Source organism: Heterodontus francisci, chromosome X (genome assembly GCF_036365525.1).
Source record: "Heterodontus francisci isolate sHetFra1 chromosome X, sHetFra1.hap1, whole genome shotgun sequence".
Taxonomy (NCBI): domain Eukaryota; kingdom Metazoa; phylum Chordata; class Chondrichthyes; order Heterodontiformes; family Heterodontidae; genus Heterodontus; species Heterodontus francisci.
The window spans coordinates 4194226-4212486 of record NC_090421.1 but is presented as its reverse complement, the minus strand read 5'-3'; the positions used below and the strand labels follow the sequence as shown (position 1 = coordinate 4212486).

At 43.3% G+C, this 18261-nt stretch overlaps 1 protein-coding gene across 5 annotated transcripts in view; it reads left to right on the top strand.

The window, feature by feature from the left end:
- LOC137358626 (zinc finger CCCH domain-containing protein 10-like) overlaps nt 1-18052 on the top strand; it is a 112967-nt gene extending 94915 nt beyond the window's left edge. For 3 of the 5 annotated variants that reach the window (XR_010971257.1, XR_010971258.1, XR_010971259.1), the window contains one exon: nt 15054-18052. The gene's annotated coding sequence lies outside the window, so the exon portion shown is untranslated. Of the gene's footprint in view, nt 1-13243; nt 13303-15050 lie in introns of all 5 variants that reach the window. The other 2 variants (XR_010971256.1, XR_010971255.1) reach the window with 2 other exon arrangements.
- The last annotated feature ends 209 nt before the right edge of the window (nt 18053-18261 follow it).

Genomic DNA, 18261 nt, shown 5'->3' with positions numbered 1-18261 from the left:
GGGTGGTGTCGAGCTTCTTGAGTGTTGTTGGAGCTGCACCCGTCCAGACAAGTGGAGAGTGTTCCATCACACTCCTGACTTGTGCCTTGTTGATGGTGGGGAGTCGGGAGGTGAGTTACTCACCACAGGATTCCCAGCCTCTGACCTGCTCTTGTAGCCACGATATTTATATGGTTGCTCCAATTCAGTTTCTGGTCAATGGTAACCCCTAGGATGTTGATAGTGGGGGAATTCAGCAATCGTAATGCCATTGAATGTCAAGGGGAGTTGGTTAGATTCTCGCTTGTTGGAGATGGTCATTGCCTGGCACTTGTGTGGCGTGAATGTTACTTGCCACTTATCAGCCCAAGCCTGGATATTGTCCAGGTCTTGCTGCATTTCTACACGGACTGCTTCAGTATCTGAGGAGTCGTGAATGGTGCTGAACATTGTGCAATCATCAGTGAACCATCCCCACTTCTGACCTTATGACTGAAGGAAGGTCATTGATGAAGCAGCTGAAGATGGTTGGGCCTAGTTTCTATGAGATTGCCTCATTCTTCTAAACTCCAGAAAATACAGGCCAAGTCTCCTCAATCTCTCCTCATAGGACAAATTTTCAAATCCTCTCTGGCCTCAGGAGAGGTGCCAGAGGACTGGAGGACAGTGAATGTGGTACCATTATTCAAGAAAGGTAGTCGGGATAAGCCAGGTAATTACAGGCCCGTGAGTATAACAACAGTGGTAAGGAAATTATTGGAAAAAATTCTGAGGGACAGGAATAATCAAGGATAGCATAGCTTTGTCAGGGGGAGACAATGTCTAACAAATTTGATTGGATTTTTGGAGGAGGTGACTAGGTGTGTAGATGTGGGTAAAGCAGTTGATGTAGTCTACATGGACTTCAGTAAGGCTTTTGATAAGGTCCCGCATGGGAGATTGGGCAAGAAGGTAAGAGCCCATGGGATCCAGGGCAATTTGGATCCAAAATTGGCTTAGTGGCAGGAGGCAGAGGGTGATGGTGGAGGGTTGTTTTTGCGATTGGAAGCCTGTGACCAGTTGTGTACTGCAGGGATCGGCGCTGAGACCCTTGCTGTTTGTAGTGTACATTAATGATTTAGACATGAATATAGCAGGTATGATCAGTAAGTTCGCAGATGACATGAAAATTGGCGGTGTCGTAAATAGTGAGGAGGAAAGTCTTAGATTACAGGACGATATAGATGGGCGGAACTGTGGCAAATGGAATTTATTCCTGAGAAGTGTGAGGTGATGCATTTTGGGAGGACTAACAAGGCAAGGGAATATACAATGGATGGTAGGACCCTAGGAAGTACCGAGGGTCAGGGGGACCTTGGTGCACTTGTCCATAAGTCACTGAAGGCAGCAGCACAGGTAGATAAGGTGGTTAGGAAGGCATATGGGATACTTGCCTTTATTAGCCGAGGCATAGAATATAAGAGCAGGGAGGTTATGATGGAGCTGTAATGTAAGTACTAGTTAGGCCACAGCTGGAGTAGTGTGTACAGTTCTGGTCGCCACACTATAGGAAGGATGTGATTGGAGAGGGTACAGAGGAGATTCACCAGGATGTTGCATTTCAGCAATGAAGAGAGACTGGATCGGCTAGGGTTGTTTTCCTGAGAGCAGAGAAGGCTGAGGAGGGACCTGATTGAGGTATACAAAATTATGAGGGGCATAGATAGGGTAGATAGGAAGAAACTTTTTCCCTTAGCGGAGGCGTCAATAACCAACTAGGGGGCATAGATTTAAGGTAAGGGGCAGGAGGTTTAGAGGGGATTTGAGGAAAAATGTTTTCACCTGGAGGGTGATTGGAATCTGGAGTGCACTGCCTGAAGAGGTGGTAGAGGCAGGAACCCTCACAACATTTAAGTAGTATCCAGATGAGCACTTGAAACGTCGTAGCATATAAGGCTACGGGCCAAGTGCTGGAAATGGGATAATAGATGGGTGCTTGATGGCTGGCACAGACACGATGGGCCAAAGGGCCTGTTTCTGTACTCTATTACTCTAATGCCACCATCCCAGGCATCAGTCTGGTGAACCTCTGCTGCACTCCCTTTATGGCAAGTATATCCTTCCTCAGGTAAGGGAACCAGATCTGCACACACAATTCCAGGTGTGGCCTCACCAATGCTCTATACAATTGAAGCAAGACTTCTTTGCTCCTGTACTCACATCCTCTTGTGATAATGGCTAACATACTGTTTGCCTTCCTAATTGCTTGCTGCATCTGCATGCTAGCTTTCAGTGATTTATGAACAAGGACACCCAGGTTCCTTTCGGACATCAACGCTTTCCAATTTCTCACCATTTAAAAAATACCTGTGTTCCTACTACCAAAGTGGATAATTTCACACTTATCCACATTATATTCCATCTGCCATGTTCTTACCCACTCACTTAGCCTGTCCAAATTCCCTTGAAGCCTCTTTGCATCCTCCTCACAACTCTCATTCCCACCACATTTTGTGTCATCCACAAACTTGGAAATATTACAATTGGTCCCTGCATCCAAATCATTGATATAGATTATGAACAGCCAAGGTCCAAGCACTGATCCTTGCAGTACCCCACTGGTCACAGCCTGCCAACCTGAGAATGACCCATTTATTCCTACACTCTGTTTTCTGCCTCTTACCCAATCCTCAATTCATGCTAGTATATTACCCCCAATCCCATGCTCTTTAATTTTGCTTAGTAGCCTCCTATGTGGGACTTTATCAAAAGCTTTCTGAAAGTCCAAATATACCACATCCACTGGTTCCCCCCAACCACTCTGTTAGTAACATCCTCAAAAAATTTTAACAAGTTTGTCAAACATGATTTCCCCTTCATAAATATGTTGACTGCCCAGTCAGACTATTGTTTTCTAAATGTCCAGTAATCATGTCATTTATAATAGATTCTAGTATTTTCCCTACTACCGATGTCAGGCTAACAGGTCTATAGTTCCCCGTTTTCTCTTTCTCCCTCCTTTCTTAAACAGTGGGGTTACATTTGCAACTTTCCAATCTGTAGGCACCATTGCAGAATTTATAGAATTTTGAAAGATGATCAATGCATCCACTATCTCTGTAGCCATCTCTTTCAACACTCTGGGGTGAAGATCACCGGGTCCTGGGGATTTGTCAACTTTCAGTCCCATTAATTTCTCCAATACTACTTTTTTTTTAACTAATCCTAATTTCTTTCAGTTCTTCATTCTCACTAGACCCTTGGATCTCAATTATTTCAGGGAGATTTCTTGTATCTTCATCTGTGAAGACAGACATAAAGTAATTATTTACCTTTTCTGCCAGATCTCTCTCTCCCATGATAAATTCTCCTGTCTCTGCTTGTAATGGACCCACATTTGTCTTTGCTAATTGTTTCCTTTTTACATACCTATAGAAGCTTTTACAATCTGTATTTACATTTCTTGCTAGTTTACATTCATATTCTATTCTCTCTTTATCAATTATTTGGTCCTCCTTTGCTGGATTCTAAAATTCTCTCAATCCTCTGACTTGCGGCTTTTTTTGGCAACTTTATAAGCCTCCCCCTTTGATCTAATACTATCTTTAGCTTCCTTTGTTAGCTGCGGCTGACTCGCTTTCTCTATTGGGTTCTTTTGCCTTAAAGGAATGTATGTTTTTTGAAAACCATGTGTTAATTCTTTAAATACTAGCCATTGACTATCTACCATCAAACCTTTTAATGTATTTTTCCAATCCACCACAGCCAACTTGCACCTCATACCTTCATAATTGCTGTTGTTTAGATTTAAGACCCTAGTTTCAGATTGAACTACATCTTTTTCAAACTTAACGGAAAATTCTATCATACTATGGTCACTTTTCCCTAAATGTTCTTTTGCCACCAGATTATTAATTAGCCCTTTCATTGCATAATACTAGATCCAAAATAGCCTGTTCCCTGGTTGGTTCCTCAACATATTGCTCCAGAAAACCAGATCGGACACATTCCAGGAATTATTCTTCCACAACATTGGTGCTCATTAGATTTACCCAGTCTATATGTAGATTGAGATCACCCATGATTACTGTATTGCCCTTGCTACATGCACTTATCATTTCCTGATTTATTCTATTCTCTACATTACCACTACTATTTGGTGGCCTGTAAACCACTGACCAATAATTGTTGCCCTTTGCTGTTTCTTAGCTCCACCCAAACAGATTCTGCATCCTGTTCTTCCGATCGAAGATCCTCTCTCACTAATGCACTGATCCTATCCCTTATTATCAGCACTACCCCACCTCCTTTTCCTTTTCGCCTGTCCTTCCTCAATGTCGAATATCCTTTAATATTCAGTTCCCAGTCTTGGTCACCCTGCAGTCACGTCTCGTAATGGCAATTAAATCATATCCGTTTACTTCTACTTGCGCCATCAACTCACCTACCTTGTTGCAAATGCTGCATGCATTCAGATAGAGTGCCTTTAATTCTGCCTTTTTAACATTATTCTGTATTTTGACCCTGGTTGGTTTTCGCATTTGTTTCTGCTGCTTTCCACTTTCATTCACAGTTTTTCTACTTCCCATAACCAGCTTTGTTTTCCTCCTATCTGAATTCCCTCGCATGTTCCCAACCCCCTGTCAAGCTAGTTTAACCCCTCCCCAACAGTACTAGCAAATCTCCCCATGAGGATATTAGTCCTGGTCCTGTTAAGGTGTAACCCGTCCATCTTGTACAATCACACCTGGCCCAGGAATCTAAAGCCCTACTTCTTAAACCATTTTTCCAGCTATGGTTTCTTTCACTCAATCTTCCTATTTCTATACTCACTAGCACGTGGTACCGGGAGTAATTCTGAGATTACTGCCTTAGATGTCCTGCTTTTTAATCTCCTTCCTAGTTCCCTAAATTCAGGACCTCATCCCTCTTACTACCTATGTCATTGGTGCCATTGTGGACCACAACTTCTGACTGTTCGCCCTCCCCAGAAAGAATGACCTGCAGCCTTTCTGTGAATTCCTTGACCCTGGCACCAGGGAGTAAACATACCATCCTGGAGTCACGTCTACGGCCACAGGAACACTTGTCCCCCACAACTATCAAATCTCCTACCCGATTGCCCTTCTACTCTTCTTCACCCCACCCCCCACCTGTGCAGCTGAGCCACTTGTGGTGCCACAAACTTGGCTCTTGCTGCATTCCGCTGATGAACCATCGCCCTCACCAGTATCCAAAATTGAAAACTGGTTAGTGAGTGAGATAGACTCCGAGGACTCCTGCACTACCTGCCTGGTCTTTCTAGACTGCCTAGCTGTCACTCATTCCCTCTCTGCCTGCACGATCTTAATCTGCGGGTGTGACCACTTTGTTAAACATGCTGTCCAAGTAGTTTTCAGCTTCGCAGATGTATCATAGTGACTTCACCCTCCGCTCGAGTTCCAAAACATGGAGCATCCTCACTTAATATCGTCACGTGCTTACTTTCCAGTAGGGATTATTGAAAGCAATTGGGACTGCAAATCCAATCTCTGCCTAGTCTGAGACCTCTACGACCAACGTTAGCTAACTCAGCACAGAGCAGGGGATTGAATGAGAAATATTCTAGTCTGTATGACTCAGCACATGCTACATTTGTGCACCAAGTCACAAGATTTCTTTGGTTGGCCAAAGTGTCTCAGTCTGCTGAAGGCTTTGACTCCTGGCTGGGGTGCAGTTCCACAGGTGCTGGTACCTCACTTAATGTGCGAGTCTAGCTATATCTACAAAGCTATCAAGGGAATTGTTCATGTTTTTGATTGTTTTCTCAGTAAATCACAAATGAATAGCTTTTAAGACGGTAAGCCCAGTCCACTTCTCCCACCCTTTCCCCCTTCATCGTCTGCAGCATTCTCTAATACTATGAATTGGGCTAGAAATTCAATCAAGCTGTGCCCGTTTATCAGGTGATAAGTGGCCTCCTAAGCCCCCAATATCGGGGGCAGCAAGTACACGCTTATGAGCTGGAATTGCACACCTGCTATATCGGTCTGGGCAAGGAAAAAGATGAACAGGGCCTACACCTATTTAAAGCCTGTTGTGCTAGATTGATTTGTCCTGAAGTTGCATTCAGGAAAACCAGGTAGGTCTGTATGCAGACTAGCAGGTGATTCTTAAAGGGACTGCTGTAGGTCACATCCAATGAAATAAGTGTCTAAAATATATTTACTTGATTGTGGAGTCGGGAGGAGCAGCACTCTCCTCAACCAGTCCCTGTGACAACAGTCCATGGTCCAACGACTGGAATGAGAATTTTTTTCTCACCCCACTCCTCTCTATCTTAGTGACAATTTTAAATTGATGAATCATTTTTATTGACTTCCCAACCAGCAGAAATAATCTTTCCCTGTTCACCCCATCAAAATTCTTCATCATTTAAAAAACCCCTCATGGCCTTTTCTGCTCCAGTGGAAATAGTCCCAATGTCTCAGTTAAAAAAAAACACTGGCTGAATAGTGTGTTTTTGTTTTGTAACAATCTGATTCAATGGAATGTTTAATTTGTAAATCTGGAAGCAATTATTTCAAGTTCTGTCAGTCTGCAGCCAGGTCTGAACTGCATCAGACCTAACCATGAATCAAAGTTCTCTTGCATCATCTCTCCTGGACCCAATGGGTTAGAAATTCAGTTGCAGAAGCCTATCATCGTGAATGGGGCATAAGGATCAACGGCATTGCCTGAAAAAGTAGGCTTGAAGCACACTTATATTGGGCCTCAGGCCTCATTTTAATTGCACCAGTAACTTATGGACACATACTAGGCCTCCCCAGGCAGCTCGCTGTTGAAGAGGATTCAAAGATCGAAGCCACTGGTGTGATCCAAAATGGTGACTTCAGTTTTGCCAACATGAATTTGGAGGACACCTTGACTTCCTTAACTTATCCAGGAATACAAAAGCAAAACACTGTGGATGCTGGAAGACTGAAATAAAAACAGAAAATGCTAGAAATACTCAGCAGGTCTGACAGTATTTGTGGAGAGAGAAACAAGGGTGAATATTTCAGGTCTGTGACCTTTCATCAGGACTGATGTTGGCATTTGGAGAGTCTAGTAACAGTGTTCGAATCAATTGCGGAAGTAGAATAGTGGAGCTGCTTGCTATCGGCATACCTGTAGGAGTTGAATCCATGCTGGTAGTTGGATTAACCAAGAGGTAGGTAGCATGTTTATGGCAAGGATGAGGGGACCATAAATGGACCCTGGCATACACTGGAGGTGACTGCAGGAAAAGAAAGACACGCAATTGGAGGTGATACCTGCAATGTGACAGATATGAGAAGAGCCAAAAGACATCAGTGCTGCAGAGGAAAGATGATGAAGGATTGAATGGTTAACATTTTGGTAATGAGGAGAGACATACAGCCATGGTATGTCATACTGCATGTCATTTGTGACTTTGACTAGTGTAGCTTCAGTGTTGTGGACAATTTTCAACAATATCAATTTAATGATGTGTTTTAGACGTTAACTATACTGGGAGCAAATCCATACGGAAAGGATTGATTTCGGTCAATATTGTACTGTGCATTGTAAGGACTTCATGCCAGTGAAACATTTTAATATAGAATCTTATACGGTACCAGGATCTGCGTCTCTGGTAGTGGGGAGAGGGGTTTGCAACAGCCTCTCACGTCCATAGTGCAAGAGAAAAATAAATATCAATGAACTCAAGGATGTAAATAATTTACCCAAGCCACTTCTCTCCTGTCACTCTGGTATGGCTGTAAACAAAAGAGAAAAGGATTTGGGGGCATATTTTCTTTCAAACATTATGGTGTAATCATCAAGTATATAACACTTCACTATTTACTGAACAAAACAGACAACAGCAGTCGTCTTCATGAGAGGTAACCACACTACAACAGTGTATTGGAATTAGTGTCAGCTGCTCTTTTTGTCCCTCCATGTTTCAGTCTCTATCTGTACAAAGCATATTTGCACAACTATAAGTCTGGTTTTCTCAGAACAGTGCAACAGTTCGTGAACGCTATGGGTATACAGGAACATACCCAAGGGCTGGGACTAGCACAGACAACTGGACTGGTAAATGATGCACAGTTTAAATGGGTCTAAAGATTGCCTCCATTAACATGCATTGCATTAGGGCCACTACGCAATGTGTTTCGACCTTGGACTACCTCACCAAGAGCAAAGCCGACCTGCTGTTTCTGCAGGAGTGTGGAATTCCGCACCTCAGCACCCTTTGCTGAGTCTATTAGGAAGGATGCGGACATAAGAGGGGTGACAATCCCAGGCAGTGGAGGCACTCAGGTTAAAACCTCCCTGTACATGGATGACGTCGCCGTCTTCTGCTCGGATCCGCTGTCTGTACGCAGACTGATGAGCATCTGCAACCAGTTCGAACTGGCCTCGGGAGCCAAAGTAAATCGCGGCAAGAGCAAGGCCATGTTCTTTGGGAACTGGGCTGACCGATCCTTTGTCCCCTTCACCGTCAGGTCAGACTACCTGAAGGTGCTGGGGATATGGTTCAGAGGGGCCGGAGCGTGCACCAAAACCTGGGAGGAGCGAGCAGGCATGGGGAAACAGAAACTGGTCATGTGGGAGCGACACTCCTCTCCATTGTGGGTAAGAACCTGATCATCAGGTGCGAGGCACACTCACGGTGTTGCTGTACATGGCGCAGGTCTGGCCCATACCCCACTCCTGCACTGTGTCGGTCACCCGAGCCATTTTCCACTTTATCTGGAGATTGATAAAGGACTTTGTCATAGAAACATAGGAGCAGGAGTAGGCCATTCGGCCCTTCGAGCTTGCTCCACCATTCATTATGATCATGGCTAATCATCCAATTCAGTAACCTGTTCCCACTTTCCCCCCATATCCTTTGATCCCTTTCGCCCCAAGAGCTATATCTAACTCCTTCTTGAAAACATACAATGTTTTGGCCTCAACTGCTTTCTGTCGTAGCGAATTCCACAGGCTCACCACTCTCTGGGTGAAGAAATTTCTCCTCATCTCAGTCCTGAAAGGTTTACCCAGTAGCCTTAGGCTATGACCCTTGTTTCTGGACTCCCCCACCATCGGGAACATCCTTCCTGCATCTATCCTGTCGAATCCTGTTAGAATTTTATAGGTTTCTATGAGATCCCCCCTCACTCTTCTGAATTCCAGTGAATATAATCCTAACCGACTCAATCTCCCACTCAGTCTCTCCTCATACGTCAGTCCCACCATCCCAGGAATCAGTCTGATAAACCTTCGCTGCACTCCCTCTATAGCTAGAACATCCATCCTCAGATAAGGAGACCAAAACTGCACACAATATTCCAGGTGCGGCGTCACCAAGGCCCTGTATAATTGCAGCAAGACATCCCTGCTCCTGTACTCAAATCCTCTCGCTATGAAGGCCAACATACCATCTGCCTTTTTTACCGCCTGTTGCACCTGCATGCTTACCTTCAGCGACTGGTGTACGAGAACACCCAGGTCTCGCTGCATATTCCCCTCTCTCAGTTTGTAGCCATTCAGATAATCTGCCTTCCTGTTTTTGCTACCAAAGTGGATAACCTCACATTTATCCACATTATACTGCATCTGCTATGCATTAGCCCACTCACTCAACTTGTCCAAATCACCTTGAAGCCTCTGCATCCTCCTCACAACTCACCCTCCCACCTAGTTTTGTATCATCTGCAAATTTGGAGAAATTACATTTAGTTCCCTCATCAAAATCATTAATATATATTGTGAATAGCTGGGGTCCTAGCACTGATCCCTGCGGTACCCCACTGGTCACTGCCTGCCATTCAGAAAAAGACCCGTTTATTCCTACTCTTTGTTTCCTGTCTGCCAACCAATTTTCTATCCATCGCAATACACTACCCCCAATCCCACGCGCTTTAATTTACTCTTATGTGGGACATTGTCGAAAGCCTTCTGAAAGTCCAAATACACCACATCCACCGGCTCCCCCTCATCAACTCTACTAGTTACATCCTCGAAGAATTCTAGCAGATTTGTCAAGCATGATTTCCCTTTCGTAAATCCATGCTGACTCTGTCCGATTCTACCTCTGTTCTCCAAGTGCTCTGCTATTACATCTTTTATAATGGACTCTAGAATTTTCCCCACTACCGACGTCAGGCTGACTGGTCTATAATTCCCTGTTTTCTCTCTACCTCCCTGTTTAAATAGTGGGGTTACATTAGCTACCCTCCAATCTGTAGGAACTGTTCCAGAGTCTATAGAATCTTGGAAGATGACCACCAATGCATCCTCTATTTCTAGGGCCACTTCCTTAAGTACTCTGGGATGTAGATCATCAGGCCCTGGGGATTTATTGGCTTTCAATCCCATCAATTTCCCCAACACCATTTCTCTCCTAATACTGATTTCCTTCAGTTCCTCTCTCTCACTAAACCCTGTGTTCCCCAACATTTCTGGTGTGATATTTGTGTCCTCCTTTGTGAAGACAGAACCAAAGTATGCATTTAGTTGGTCAGCCATTTCTTTGTTCCCCATAATAAATTCCCCTGTTTCTGACTGTAAGGGACCTACATTTGTCTTCACCAATCTTTTTCTGTTCACATACCTATAGAAACTTTTACAGTCAGTTTTTATGTTCCCCGTAAGCTTACTCTCATACTCTATCTTCCCCTTCTTAATCAATCCCTTGGTCCTCCTTTGCTGAATTCTAAACTGCTCCTTATCCTCAGGTCTGTTGTTTTTTCTGGCGAATTTGTATGCCTCTTCCTTGGATCAAATGCTCTCTCTAATTTTACTTGTAAGCCATGGTTTGGCTACCTTTCCTGTTTTACATTTGCACCAGACAGGAATAAACAATTGTTGCAATTCATCCATGTGCTGTTTGAATGTTTGCCATTGCCTTTCCACCGTCATCCCTTTCAGTAACATTTCCCAATTCATCATAGCCATCATGTCCATAGGGACATGAGGTACAAATCTCTTGATAAAGGGAGAAAAGATGTACCCAATGTCATCCTGATCCTGATGGCCAATTTGTGTGCAGCTGCATCAAGCTGTGCGTAGACCCTCGTTATGCAAACACCAAGTGTCACTATGTGCTGAGGTTCTATCTGTCCCCGGTGTTACAAAGGATGGGTCTGGCCACGTTCCCGCAGAACACTCCATTCAGTTGGACCGTGCCGTGCCACTTATCCTTTGTGGAAAAGTTTGTGCGGAAAAACACCTTTGACCATCTGCATGAATGTTGGAAGCTTCCACTTGTCAGTGTAGCTCTGTGCTGTGGAGCTGATAGTCATTAACTCTTTATTGTCTGGCTTTAATGATGAAAGTATGAGTCTGTTACTTGTTCTCTTGTTCTCTTCTTGCACATGTATATTTCTGTGGGAACCTTGAGTCATGTTTTAGGTGTGAACTAGTTGAACCTGTGTGTGTTCCTTGGGCTGGGGACTGGGAATTTAATGCAGATTTTTGGTACTTTTTACTATATAACCCATTACAGGAATCAATATTTCTAAGTTGTATGGAATTAAGGAAGTGTGACTGTGATTGCTGAGTGTGTTCATTTCAATTTAAAATTGTGCACCCAGAAATGGGATATAAAAACTGAATAACATTTTAAATTAAAAATTGTGGTGGAGTGTTTTATTTTAATTTTAAAAGTCAGTTTTGAAACTGTGAAAAGGCAATGCACAATTTTGTAAGAGATAAGCTTCAACCTTGAAGGCTTGGAAATGCCTGGCAGAAATCCAAGTTGAAGTTTTTAAACTCTTTGCTTTATTCAAGAAGGGTGTAGTAGGGATAAACCAGGTAATTACAGGCCAGTGAGGTTAACATCAGTGGTAGGGAAACTATTGGAAAAAATTCTGAGACACAGGATTAATCTCCACTTGGAGAGGCAGGGATTAATCAGGGATAGGCAGAATGGCTTTGTCAGGGGGAGATCATGACTAACAAATTTGATTGGATTTTTGGAGGAGGTGAGTAGGTGTGTAGATGAAGGGTAAAGCAGTTGATGTAGTCTACATGGACTTCAGTAAGGCTTTTGATCAGGTCCCGCATGGGAGATTGGTTAAGAAGGTAAGAGCCCATGGGATCCAGGGCAATTTGGCAAATTGGATCCAAAATTGGCTTAGTGGCAGGAGGTGATGGTCGAGAGTTGTTTTTGCGATTGGAAGCCTGTGACCAGTGGTGTACTGCAGGGATCGGTGCTGGGACCCTTGCTGTTTGTCGTGTACATTAATGATTTAGACGTGAATATAGGAGGTATGATCAGTAAGTTTACAGATGACACGAAAATTGGTGGTGTGAGGAGGAAAGCCTTAGATTACAGGACGATATAGATGGGCTGGTAAGATGGGCAGAGCAGTGGCAAATGGAATTTAATCCTGAGAAGTGTGAGATGATGCATTTTGGGAGGACTAACAAGGCAAGGGAATATATAATGGATGGTAGGACCCTAGGAAGTACAGAGGGACCTTGGTGTACTTGTCCATAGATCACTGAAGGCAGCAGCACAGGTCGATAAGGTGGTTAGGAAGGCATATGGGATACTTGCCTTTATTAGCCGAGGCATAGAATATAAGAGCAGGGAGGTTATGATGGAGCTGTATAAAATGCTAGTTAGGCCACAGCTGGAGCACTGTGTACAGTTCTGGGCACCACACTATAGGAAGGATGTGATTGCACTGGAGAGGGTGCAGAGGAGGTTCACCAGGATGTGTTGCCTGGGCTGGAGCATTTCAGTTATGAAGAGAGACTGAAAAGGCTAGGGTTGTTTTCCTTAGAGCAGAGAAGGCTGAGGGGGGGACCTGATTGAGGTACACAAAATTATGAGGGGCATTGATAGGTTAGATTGGAAGAAACTTTTTCCCTTACTGGAGGTGTCAATAACTAGGGGGCATAGATTTAAGGTAAGGGGCAGGAGGTTTAGAGGGGATTTGAGGAAAAAAATTTTCACACAGAGGGTGATTGGAATCTGGAACACACTACCTGAAGGGGTGGTAGAGGCAGGAATCCTCACAACATTTAAGAAGTATTTAGATGAGCACTTGAAACGCCATAGCATACAAGGCTACAGGCCAAGTGCTGGAAAATGGGACACGATGGGCTCGTTTCTGTGCTGTATGACTCTCTGACTCTAATTGGACCAAAGATTAAAATGTACTATTGCTTATTGCAGTTTAAAGACATATCTTACTGACTGTAAGGATAAATAAAGGAGATATTGAAAAGATTTTAAAATTTTAAGAGGCTGGTGTTAAGTCTTCATTGTAAGAATGTTAAATAACATTTTCTTTAGTTTTTGGTTTATTACAGTCATTTGAAAAGGCGCCTGAAGAAAGAACATGAAAAAATGACGTAATTTACCTTTCTTTTAAAAGAGTACATATTATTCTGTTCTATGTGTATTTAATAAGCATTGGTTTGAATTAAATTTAAATTATTGAGGTTAACTGACCTGTTAAGTTGGGAAGACTGAAATTTCATTTGTGACCTTCTAGATATAAGGCTTGCTCGTGTATAACATTGGCAGTTTTGACTTTAAATGTTTAGTGCTGTGAATTGGAATTTGGAATCATCTTTGTTGTATTAAAAAAAAAAATCCGAGAGTTAGGAACCTCTCACAAAATGTTAAAAGTTTGGAAACAATTGGAGTTTAATCTAAAATGCTGTCTTTCCTGATAGAGATGTTTTGAAGTTTAAGGGGGAAATCAAATTTAGACAAACTAAAAATAAAACATTCTAGGTGGTTTCTACAAATATAGAGAAATGTTGCTTTTGGTAAGAAATCAATGGAACATTAACAAAACCTGTCACCCCAGCAACACTGTTATTTGAATTTGGGATAACTTTAAGATGCAAAAAGTCCAGTGTAATTTAGCAAGATACTTTTAAGGAACTAAAATGTCATCTAAGATAAAGAACGAACAAATAGACGAAGGATACAAAGGAAAGGAGAATTGTAGCTCTGTGTTATGAGCACATAAGGCCAAGAGAGTGGGTGCGTGGTCGTGCAGCAGTCGTGAGGAAAGATAAATGATTTAAGAAGGTCGGCAGTAAATAATGTGGGGTTGTTTTATCATTTTAGGTAACTGTCCTGAACGTAGGAGTCAGAGAGGGGTTAGGAGGAATTAATTTGGAATTTGGAAGCACCACAGTAAATTAAAATACTGTTGGAAAAGATGAAAAAAAGGAAGAAAACTGTGTGTGCCTAAGTTTCTGTTTGTGTATTATACTAGTGTCCTGTGATTTCCTTGTCTGTCTATGTTAGCTCTGTCTGTGTCACTGAACCTATGGCTTATTAACCTTCAGTGGCCTGGTCCTGCATGATGTTTTAAAGTTTTGATAGCTGTATAAAATGGGTGAGAAGCTGTTAATGTACACACTTTGTTTTGGCAAGGGGAGAGAGAGAGAAGGATTCCTTTAAGGGGGAGCAATAGGTAATGATACTCGGCACTGTCAATTTGATTGCTCCTGTGGGTGAAAAACTCAAAGACCACCCTTTCCTTCCCCCCATGCTTGTGAGAGGCCGCTGTTTGAAGTTTGGCAGATTTACATGAAGGACTAAGACCACTGATGCACTTTATTTCCTTTGTTTTCTTTCTTTCATCTTAAGTTAAGTTGAATGAGTGTTGCAGAAATTGTGTGGATAAAATATGTAATAGCAGAAAGTTAACCCTTTCTGCTGGCAGTTTAAGCTAACCATACAACTTAAAAAAATTTATTGCAACAAGATTGCTGACAGCTTCAGGGATTTGATCAGATATCTACAATGAATTGAAGATGAGGAATGAAATTAAATTAATTTGAGTTGGTATTCTAACCTTAAATTTAAAGAAATTCTCGGAAAACAACAAAACCACACACACTGTCTCAGTGGTTTCTGCTTGAAACAACAGTAAATATTGGACTAAATATGAAAACAACATCACTGTGTATCAGCTCAGAGGTTTGGTACAGGTATATCCTGAACAGACAGATTGAAAAGGAAAAATCTTAAAGTGATGGGATTGGTATTTTATTTTCCAGGAACGCTGCACGGGGTGACACCACCCCCAATGGTCTCAGGTTAACCTACATGACTCACATTCTGTTTCTGCCAACAGCAGGGCCCGCAGCAGATCTCTTAATTATTTTGTTTCGGGTAAACCACTAGAGCAATGGCAACCCGGTGGGTAGTAGCAACAGTGATCACCCTCCTGGTAACTGCATCAACATGGGAGGCGCCCACCGTAAATATCCGTAGAAGCACTTGCCTGCATCCAGGACAGTACGTGCAACTACCGAAAGGAGGGAGTACCTCGAGGGGTCCAACACTAGACTGAACATTACGGCTGGATGGACTAATCTGCTTCCATTTGTTTGAGAACTCAAAGGGAAGGGCCTGTGACATGTTGGTTTGGAACTTGGTAGATAACGTTCTTTCAGATATTGAAGATATAAGATTTGGTACGGCCCCCCCGACACATACATCAGGCTGTGAAAAGATTAGATCTTATCGATATACATGAGGAAAGACAGGAGCTGGCACTCACCCGGTCTATAACGAGGGGAGTGGGGAACACAATCAAATTCCTGATGATTATAACCTCAAGGACATGCCAATGGGACTTATACAGGGGGATATAAATTCATATCCCTGTGAGTAGTGAGGGATGAGCTGGTGTATCAGGTGGGATCCCGGGGTATATAGCTACAGATTTAAATGGTACTCTTTTGATGACAACACAAGAATGTTGTACTGAGTCGCAGCATTACATCATGTGCTCTTGTAATACTCTGAGACCCATCAGTAATGATTCTGCCATAGTGTTATCGGTCAGCCCTCTTGTAAAAGCCTTTAAGGCAGTGCAAACCTCCCCTACACAAGTGGTGCTTTGGCAAGGTTCTTTTCTGGAGGATTGGAGTTTGATAACCACACTTTCTGCCTACAGATCACTGACTGCTTTACGGTGGGGTCTTTCACCTTGCAGGCAGGGCCCTCGCAGGGTATGTATTCAGCCCCTGGTGGGATGGATCGTTAGACATTGACGGCGTCCTGGGAAGAATAGCCCGGGAGGCGGTGCAAAGGGCCCTGGCCACCACAAGGAGGTTTATGGAGCAAAGCCATCAAGCAATCATGAGGGGTAGGGTACAGGTGAACCTAGCCAAAGGAGTGGCTAGGAGATTTGAGGACTCGGCCAGCAATAGAGCCAAGGTGGCAAGACTGCAGTATAACTGGTGGGAAGTGGGAAGGATCGCCGCAGCTGTTGTGTCCATTGTGGTCCTGGTAGTCAGCCTCTGTATTTGTTGCTACCAAAGGCTGATGGTATCCCAAGCGGTGCAGATGGTAATGCTGGCCAACAAAGGGTACACCCTGGTATCCCCTGCGGTCGGAGCCCCTCTCCCAGGGAATATGAAACATGTGAATATTTATGAAGATTACACTATATAACGGGATAGAGGTTCCAGGTCCAGCCCAGTTCAATCGGACTTTGGCGAAGCCATAAGAGCACAAGAAATAGGAGCAGGAGTAGGTCATTCAGCCCTTCAAGCCTGCCCCGCCATTCAATAAGATCATGGCTGATCTGTCCCAGGCCTCAACTCCTCTTTCGGGCCTGCTCTGCCTAACCCTCGACTCCCCGAGATTACAGAAATCTATCTACCTCCTCCTTAAATACATTTAGTGACCTAGCCTCCACAACTCTCTGAGGTAGAGAATTCCAGAGATTCATCACCCTCTGAGAGAAGAAATTCCTTGCATCTCAGTTTTAAATGTGTAGCCCCTTATTCTGTAACTATGTCCCCGAGTTCGAGACTCCCCCACGAGTGGAAACATCTTCTCACCATCTACCCTGTCAAGCCCCCTTAAAATCTTATATGTTTCTATAAGATCACCTCTCATTCTTCTAAACTCCAATGAATAAAGGCCTAACCTATTTAGCTGTTCTTGATAAGACAACCCCTTCATCCCAGGAATCAGCCTAGTGAACCTTTTCTGAACTGCCTCCAATGCTAGTATATCCTTCTTTAAATACGGGGATCAAAACTGTACGCAGTACTCCAGGTGTGGCCTCACCAACACCCTGTACAGTTGTAATAAGACTTCCCTATTTCTAAGCTCTAACTCCCTAGCAATAAAAGCCAAAATTCCATTTGCCTTCCTAATTACTTGCTGCACCTGCATGCTAACTTTTTGTATTTCATGCACAAGGACACCCACTAAGAATGGTAGACTAGGAAATCTGAAGCCCACTGAACTCCAGTAGGATCCCAGGAGCAATTGGTGAGTGGAGGATGTCGGGAATGTCCCGCCTGGGTCAGGTGGTGCACCTGACCAGGGCTCCAAAAGGATGGACTGATGTGGGACCAGTAGGGCAACATTAGTAGATTATTTAGCATTAGGATACGTTAACAGTCTTAGAAGGAAGATGGAAGCACTGTAGTTGTGGCAAACCAGGGCATGATGGGATGTGTGGCAATGGTTATGGGAAGCTGTACAACTCAGAAATCTAATTGCCTTTACATCAGTGTAAACATGTTGTCCTTGAGATAAGACTGTGACTGCAGGAGGCACAGGATATTATAAACTGAAAGCACCAAGCCTCAGGAACGGGGAGGAGACAACAGGGGGGATGATTAGTGAGACAATACACTTCAGTTTATTGATCAAGCTACAGCTTTGGAATGTGTCCGGGGGGGTGGGGGAAGTATGGACAAATGAGTAATGGTTATTGTATTCTGTCAATTTGTACTACAGACTCTGTTTCATTGACAAGCCTCTGGATGTTTCACCAGACACTTCTCCCTTGCACCGGTGCTTGAATAAACCTTTTTTTACTTTAATCCGGTGGACTCGAGATCAGTTATTTCCCCCACAACAATAATATATATACCAAGGGGCTGGAACCTGTGTAAAACCCCTCAGGCTGTATGCATCAGAGAATGTTTGACATGAAATGTAAATGTACATTGTAAATATAACCCACAATGGCAAGTGTAGTGAGGCACCTCATATACTGTATTGAAAGAAACTGATCTGTATTGCACTTTATGTAATGTCAAATTTGAACTGTTATGTAATGTACTTTTACAAATTTTATGAATAAAGTATATTTTTCGGAAAAAAGTCTGTAAAACTTCCTTTGTATCTAAGGAGGAACTTCTCTTCTTTGGCCTCCTTGTCTCGAGAGACAATGGGTAAGCGCCTGGAGGTGGTCAGTGGTTTGTGGAGCAGCGCCTGGAGTGGCTATAAAGGCCAATTCTAGAGTGACAGGCTCTTCCACAGGTGCTGCAGAAGAAATTGTTTGTCGGGGCTGTTACACAGTTGGCTCTCCC